We start from the raw sequence: 9,052 nt of genomic DNA on the forward strand, positions 1-9,052 counted from the left end.
TTGCAACTGGCCTTTGCCAACCAAGGAGAAAGGCTAGGATGCAAAGTATAGAATTACAAGGGTAAATATTTATTCATGTGCATGAGGTTTCCAAGCCAAACTGGGGCAGCCCAAATGTGGTTTTACACAAGATTCTTGTACCCTGCAAGCATTCGGGTACAACACAATTTGACTAATCACTAATACTCAAGCTACCGATTACTAATCATTGTAAAACTTTGCAAAGTGACTATATTTCTGCAGCATTCTTGCTGCTTTTCTATTGATCCAGATGTCCCAGGAGTCAATTTTACTGTAGTTACTTATCTATGATGCCAGATGACACTGGGAGTGTTTCAAAGATGTGTTAGAGGGGCTGGGATGCTGGCATTATCTTGCTTGTCCAGGGGTATCTTTTATCCTTCATGGGCAGCTCAAAGCTTCCAAGAAGCTAAGTTCTTATTTCCAGGGCCAAACTGTACTTTAGTTGGTTTTACATAAGCATGAACAATACCCAAGCCTCCAGTAAAATTCCACTACCTCATTACATTGCCGTATATAATGTGAACTAATACATATTAACAGTTAATACACTTTCATACTATAAAGACTGATTGATGTTATAGTTATAGAAGGGAATTCTCAGAACAATAAATCAGTGTAGAATTCTTTGGAGAAACTTCTCTGATGGACTCTGAGGCTGATTTAATTTTCCTATCAATCAGTGTGGTGGATTTTTGTGACTTTAGTTAATGAAGACAGTGTTGAAAGTTCATATTTTTGTACAAGGACTGACCATGCTGCTTGTTTGTTGTGCTTTTTATAGTTGTCTTCCTACCTAGCACCTAATATAGTCTTCCCTCTTACTAAACGGCAGGTAAAATGATTTACATATTTTAAAATTATTTACACCTTTATCTCCATTTGATGGGTGTCTTTGGGACAATGCTAGCCATGTATTTTGGCTTTCTGTTATTGATAAATGAGCTCATTTATTTTGTTTCATGTGCTAGCGGAGGTCGCTCTTCCATTCAACAATATATTGAGTAGATCTTGGCACTATCATGAAGACAACCCCATAAAATCTTAATAGGTTTTATAATGCTCCATTATATTTCTTAGTTACCTGTGATGATCTCATCCTCTGTGGACTGTGACCCAGTCTGTACAGAGAACAGTAGAGTTGTTATGTGCTTTTGCTAAAGTCCAGCTGTCACTGAAGACCACTGGCTGATGTTGTCCCCATCTCCAGCTACACGTTCAGTGGCATACAGTCCTTTGGACTTTCATTATTTTTGCTACTAACTCAATATACTGTCATCTCCCAGAGATCTGTCTCTCATTTTAAAGATCTTGCAGGAACTTAGCATTTTTTTGCAGGTGGTGCGTGATGCTTTACACTTTGTTAGTATGTCAGAAGGCAATGGTGAAGTCGGCACGTGAGCTGCCTGTTCTGTAATTTGCCTCCTTCTTTCAGAACTGGTGAACCCTTTTTTTATAACAGAGTAATGTGTACCTTCCCTAGATATTACACTTGGGCAGGTCATCCGTCTTTGGCAGCTTTACTATGAGGCTTCTTCCACAGTGGCTTCCCTTTCTTGTTCTATATCTTGTTTCAGAGTGCAAGGAAGCTCTGGAGGATTTTTCTGTCACTCGCCTGAAGAATCTCTCCAGTAAGGGTTTCCTCTACAGCCGCTTTCACATTTTTGTGTTTAATAACGGAATTTTCTCTCAGTGTTACAAGTTAATTACACAGAAGCTCTAAATATTTCACTCTATGTTACTGCTTTGCTGTCTTCTCTTCTGAGCGCTCTTTTGAGCTTGCATCAGGGGAGAGAAGAGATGGTTTCTGTCTATCCTCCTATTTCAGATATTTGTTTCAGCTATCACTTGTTTGAAGGGTTGTCACTCATTTGAAGAGTAATCACTCATTTTAATCACAAAGCTACATGATGTAATCTTTGATACTAGTTATAATCAGAAATTAAAATGTAATGAGGACAGAAGGAGTCTTCCATGCTGAAAGTTTGAAACTTGGGACATGTGAATTTCCTGAAAGAATAACTTCTAGGGATCTTATTTCAGATGTAAATCACATCTTGCTTCCTACTTTTGGATATACGTTTGCTTGAAAATTTACCTGTTGTTGAGTATGAACTTGGAAGACAGGTTTGTTCCAAATCATAAAGTTGGAGTGTTAAAACATTATTCTCCAGCTGAGATACAGGACCGCACTCTGTATGCACTGCATGCCTTCAAACATGGGTTATGAGGTGATCACGCTTGTTTGGAGTATGATTGCTGTTTGTTACCAGCTCACTACAGTCAATTCTTGTAGTAATACCTGTGGGTTGTCCAGAAATTAAGTTGTGAATAATCTTTTTCTTGTGCTGTTCCCAGAGCACATGCCTGATGCTTGGAGTCCTATATATAGTTCTGGGGAAATGGAAGATTTTTAAGAAAATCTATTCCCTCTCACTCCCAAGCCAATGCAAAACACCAGATAAAAATGTACTGGAGTATTTTGAGCACTGCTGATTGATAGAAGAAATTTCTGGCAGTCCAGGGAGACAACTACTTTTTGTGAGATGTCAAAATCAAGGAAGTTTGTTCAAGTGGTCAAGTTTGGCTGCTTTTCGATACCCTTAAAGCTGACCTTGTAGCTTCAAGCTTTAAGTGTCATAGAAGTCATTTATAGCATCCTTAGCAACTAGTAAAAACTGAAAGTTGGAGTAAATGTCAAGTCAGATCAAAGGCTCAAGAGTCAAGAATGGCTGACACTTTTTCTGAATTGTGGCACTACAAGCTTAACTTGTTCTGGGCTTTTTATTTTAGCCTATAATAAAGATTTGGCTGCTGGAGCTTGGTTGATTTCTAGTTCAACTAATGATGAAGAAGCCAGAACAGAAGTGTCTTCCTTCTCTTTGCTGTTCTGTGTCTCCTTTGAGTTAATTAGAGGATATCACATCAGAGCTTTGGTCCCCTAATTGACTTCCGTATGATTGTAGAGTGATTTTTTTTTTCCCCAGGTCTTTTTTTTTCCATGTGCTGACTTTTCCAGCCTTTGCCACATTAAAAACATGAACAAGGCTGTGGGCCCCCACACAATCGTGAAGGATTTTGCTGTCCTTTCGCATCAAGGTGGTACCCATGCTTGTTCATGGCCTCTCCTCATGCTCCTTTCCATGACAGCAGTGATGGGCAAGGGTCGTGGTATTTGGAGGTCAGGAGACAGCTTGCTCACCTTCCTCTCTGAGCACAGGCCTGTTTTCAGGCATCAGTGTAAAAGTCACTTCTTCCACTACTACTTCCCTACATCAGTCTCTTTTTCCACAGGCAAATAAAAACAAGACAGTCCTCAAATGTGCAGCCAGCAGTTTGTCTCAGCAGGTGAACAAGGGAGGAGTGTGAGAGAAGAGCGTAAAAGCTCAGGAGACAACCTTACCTAACAAAAGTAAGGATGGTGCATAGCATGGCACAGGTAAATTCATGTGGTGGCTTTTTTTGCGTGACTTGAGGAGACACGGGGAATCAGCAGGCCAGCAAGGCACGGCTGATACACAGGAGCGTGGTGCAGGACAGCCAAAGCACGTTAGGGGCTGGCGGGCCCCTACCAGACATAGAGATGTGTTCAACAAAGAGCTGCTGCTTCGCCTGCCCTCAGATGTGCCAGCGCTGAGGAGCTGACTTTGGCCCTTAAACCCCGTCTCCTTGCAGAGGGCAGTGGGCACCCGGCATTCAGGCTCCTTCCCACATACAGCAGGCAACTTGTGCAGGATTTAGTATCTTTCCTTGTTGAGCAATTCCCCCTTGGAACCCTCTCAAAGGAGGGTTTTCAGGCGGGGATTCAGCGCGGCAGACAAGTTAACTGGGAGCTCCCTCTCCTGGCCACGGGCTGCGCTGGGGTGTCAGTGCCGGCAGCGCCGGTGGATACAGCTGGTGTCAGCTCCTAGTAGCTCAACAGAGCCGGGCTGGCGGCGTCAGTGCTAGCAGTCTTGGAAAAGGAGGAGGTAGGAAACGCCAAGCATCAGGTTCTGCCTTTGCCTCGTGTCGATAAAATGCCAACATGGTTGCAGTATTGGATTTTCTCTGTCTCAGTGATGCCTGGTCTTGCGGCTGCCACCCAACTTGACTTTCTCTGTCTTCCGTTGGCCAGGGCCAGGCAGTGCCTTGCCTTATTGTTTTGTGATGAGAAGCATCACAATTTCTGTCTCGCACCCCTTCATACTTAAGATAGGATGGAAGAAAACATCACTGCTGTCTTCCCTCTCCCACAACAGCAGTTCAGTCTTGCCTTTCTGGGTTCATTCTGTGCTTTGTACCTGTAACTCTGACAGAGACTCAGGGCCTGTAAGATGTTCTGTGAAACAAAATGGTCTGGAAGCAGACCAGGTTACTGTGTCCATGCTGTTTAATAGGTACCTTCAAGTGATTTTTTGAGCTTTTGATTCTTGCTGTGCGTGACTCCAATCTCTACATTATTTTCAATGATTTCGGAGAGCAAAAAGAGATAGCAATGCACTAATTTTGAATACCACCAAAGCAAATCACTTCCCTACTGATTATCCCCGTTTTAAAGTGGTGTGGAGAAACAGTTGATGACATGAGGGTAGGGATGATAATTTCTAGCAGAATGAGAGAATGGATCTTTTCCTTGGGTGTAGGAAATAAGGGGCATGTTGAGGGAAAAGAATGATAATTTGGAGGAAAAGAAGGATAATTTGGAGGAGGTTTGTCACTGAAGGGTGGAAAGGAATAGTGAGCAGTGTGGCCCTGTGTGTACGGAAGTTGATTGGTTTTAGGAAGACAAAATGTGTCTGTGGTCATGACAGAAAAAACAGTGGGAGGCTGATGATTTTGGAAGAATGTCGTGGTAATGGGAATCTTGTATGACTAAGGACAGGAGATGACTGTTTTGAAGGGAAGGCATTGTCCAAAGATTGAAAACAGCTTGGAAAACAATGACGTAGGGAAATCCTAGGGCAATCACACCACATCAGGTTGTTGAGGTTTATTAACTTTGTTTAACTGTCCTTCCCTGATAGGAAATATCCTACTTCTCATTCTTGTTTAACTGTCCCATAGCCCCAGACGAGTGGCCTGTTGTTGCAGAGCAGGGAGGAGTGCATCCATCAGAAGGACAGCATGCCGGAGTATGATCTGCAGCTCTGCAGACCTGTCATGTATCTTGTAGCCCACGCTGGCAGGAATGATCATGTTGTTGCCCACTTAGGGTGATCAAGGTAAGTCTGGCCTTAGCTGTTGCTGGGCCTTATCCTGTCTAACAGGATAACTGAAGGCCCTGTACAGATTTTGAAGGGTTTCTCTATGGCTTTGGGCATTGAGTGAGACAAGCATGCTTACTGAAAAGGTGGGTACCAGCTGACATCCTGATGCTGAGAGCAATGATATATCTGTCAAGCATGATGTGATAGGACCACGGTGCTAGACAATTTTTCCTATGTAGATAGGCTTCTGTAATACTTGTGAAGTGTCATGGGGGTATGTAGAGTGGGGAAGCCACAAGAGACATAGGAACAAGCCACTCTATGTCTTGATTCTGTTTGTTCAGGAAAAACACTCTATGGGTCTCTGGAGCTTTTTCCTGCTTAAGTTGCTCATGATAAATGGATGAGCTGAAGAAACAGCAAGGCATCCTTCAACACAGTAAAACAACAGAGATCTTGGATCAGATAAGGGGCAGTGCTAAAATAACACTAGCTGCTGTATTCCATGTGATGATGGGGCTGTGACAAATGTAACTTGCTAATCAGATGTTGCAAAGGGCTGATTTGAAGCCCTTTATCACCTGGTGATAAGTACTGACTGGTTAGGGCTTCCTGAGCTTGGGGACCTGGTAAGAGGTAAGACAAGAAGAATGGTGATATACTTGTTTTCACAGCCTCTCTGAGGAAGTCCTGTTTCAAACATATGACCCAAAGCCCAGGCTCTGCACCCAGGCACCATTCACTGGGGAAAGACAAACTGGAAAGCTGAGGCATGCTGAGCAACAGGAAGTTGACTCCTGTTCCTGGGTGTGTATAAAGAGCTCGTATAGAGTGGATTGTCTTTATATAAGAATGTGGGGTCACCCAGGTAAGATGAAAGTAATCCTTAATGGCAATGGCTTGTGGAAACTGAGAAGACTGTGGTCACTTCTCTCCTCCGTCAAGAGTGAGGGTTTCACTATTTCAGGGAAGTAGCTCTTTTCTTTCTTTCACTGCATTGCACTTTGCCTCAGTAGTGAGATCTCAGCCCTAAATTTGCAAGGCACTGTGAGTTGTAGGGTATGCAGTGGATTGTAAAATCACAGCTGTTCCAAAGACGCAGAAGAGTACTCGTTGGACCACTGCTCTGAGGCACTGAATTGACAGAGAGAACCAGAAGAGGAGAAAGAAGGTCTTGGGAGAAGAGGGGGAGAAAAGTGAGTCCAAGCCACTTCTGTTGCTTCTGCTGTGTGGCTCATTTAATTCAGCAAGTCTCCCACAGGTTGCCTTTTTTTTCTGCATCTAAATATGAGCATTGCTAGCTAAAGACCACTGTGTGGTTGAGCCTGCTCCCATCATAGCAGAAAAGTAGAATCATGCACAAAAAATAACTGGGATTCCTCACTTCAGTTGTATGTCTGGGAAGATCATGGCTTCCTGTGGCACTTTCCATACGTGTTTCTCTCTTAAGATGCCTCTGTTCAGACACGTGACAGCTGGCTTATCCAGAATCACATTATGACAGCTTTTCAGTAACATAGTGGCTGTATCTCTTTGAAAAAGGATAAAGAAAGTGATCCTGGGAATTGCAGAGAAATGACCACCTGATACAGAGCCAGATCATTTGGATACCTGCAACCACAAATGCATTAATTTCTTCCTGGATATCAATTCCTCTTAATTTCTTTCCATCCAGTTAATCTAATTAGTCGTCCATTGGTCTTGCAACTCTGCACAGCAAAGCCAGCAGGATACAAAACAGGGGAGAGGCCTCTAATCTTCCCTTTTTTCAGTTTTGCATCCTTCTGCATCATACTACATGCTTGCAGCTAGCTGCTTGAATAGTCTTCAACATGAAGCCAAGTTCATTGTGTGCTGACTCTGGAGGCTCTGGCTCGTTAATTGTCTGCAGACTGATGTACGTCTGGTCAGCGGTACTCTGTATCCTCATTAGCAGTGTGGAGAAGGAAAGACAGAGTGAGCTAGGGAGTCTCACTGATCATGGTAATTTGTTTCAGTTGGTGAAAGCTGCTGAGGTTTATTAGACACTCCAGGAGGAATTAAACATCTTGGCAGTGCAGTGAGAGATGAAATTTGACATGGATAAGGCTACAATAATGCCCATTGCCAGAAGTAATACAAGTTTCTCTTCACCCGCCTGGGCTCTGAATTTGCAATCTGCTCTGAAGGCAGAACATTAGGATAGATGTTATCACAGACAGCTTAATTAAGTGTATAGCTGCAGTTTTAAAAAGGGAACTGAGCTGTTTGCATGCTTGAAAAAAATAATACAGTAACACAGAGTGAACTCTGATACGTGGATATTCTGGTAGAAAGTTAATGAAGAACACACACCACAAAATTAACACTGCGGTTTTCTCCTGCAGAGAACAAGAGCTCAGCAGGTCAAAAAGAATTATCTACTTGTATGGATATTAAAAGTGCCTCAGATTAAATTATATGAGAGAAATATTTAGAAGGGTATTCCATCTGTATTCTTCAGTGGTGTAAGCTCTTGAGACATGCAAGAAAGTTGTTATGGATGTTGTTATTGTTTCTTAGAGGGTTTTTTTTCTATCTTTCCTTTAAAGCATTAGTACTGTCTGCTGCCAGTGGGACAGAACATCAGAATGGACTTCAGGTCTGATCCAACCAGGAAATAAATTATGGTTCTGTAGCAAAATTGCAGTGATACACAATACAGTGCTCTGTATTGTGGTAGTCTCTCAGATACTACTTAGTTTTGGTCAGCCGTCCTTTAAAGAAATGCACTGGCATCTTGTTAAATGCTAGATCTGTGAAATCTTGTGCGAAGTTGGACAATATTTCATTCAACGGGAGATAGCTTCAGAAAGTCTAAAACTCAGTTGCAAGAAGTGAGGTTTTAAAAGAGTCTGGAAAAATCCTGACAAATTCTGGCTACCAGATTGGTCTTCCCAGGAGTGAGGCACAGCAGTGTATGCGAAAAGTATTTTGACCTCTTAAGGTGAGGAGCATAAGGATGTACCAGAAAATACAAGGAGAACCAAGGGCAAACACTACATTTACAGGTTGCATAATGCGCTCAATGTTTATAGTGAGTATTTTAAACCCATAGAAGTAGGAAATACAAACATTTTCAAAACATAGTTCTCCCCTTACAAATGCACAGGGTAGACAATACTGCCTTTTCATGAGGTGATCAAATGACACTGGATTTTAAGTACCTTACTTCTTGATTTGCCTTTTCAGTGCCAGGTTAAAACCCAAACTCTTTTTCCTGGAGCCTTAATAATTTGGGAGCCATTATCACACCAGATGGCACAACTTTGTTTTCTGTTTTTCCCACAATTTGTCAGTCTGGATTTGTTTTTCATTTGCAAGCATTATTGTTCTGGCAAAAAATGTTATTCTGACAGTCTAAAGGTGAGATTCTCCTCCTTGTGGGCTACAGAAGCACAGGGAGAGCCAAGGTAAATGCCCAGTCAGCACACCTGGTGCCTTACCTGTAAGACCTGGGCATGGGAGAAGAGTCGAGTCAGGAGGGTCTGGTCAGTCCTTGTGCTGGTAAGTTCATTATGGGGGCTGCTGACATGACCATTTTGCAGTATGGCGTAAAACTGAAGCCAATCATTTCGCAAGGTCCTTGGAGGCTCAAGGGTTTCCCATCACAGGTCTGAGCTCTGTTCCTGCAGAGCACCAAGATGAACATTTTAGTCTTTTTGCTTTCAGCCTGGAGCTACCACTGTTGTGCAAGTTGGTGCTGGTTGGGAACTGTAAATGCCTTGTGCCATTTCTTCAAAGTTTTGCTTGCATTCAGTGATCTGACTGGGTGCTGAGATGGCTTTATCTCAAAGTTTGTGCAGAACACTCTAGGGCCAGATTTT

The sequence above is a fragment of the Rissa tridactyla genome, chromosome 1 (genome assembly GCF_028500815.1).
Source record: "Rissa tridactyla isolate bRisTri1 chromosome 1, bRisTri1.patW.cur.20221130, whole genome shotgun sequence".
Classification (NCBI taxonomy): domain Eukaryota; kingdom Metazoa; phylum Chordata; class Aves; order Charadriiformes; family Laridae; genus Rissa; species Rissa tridactyla.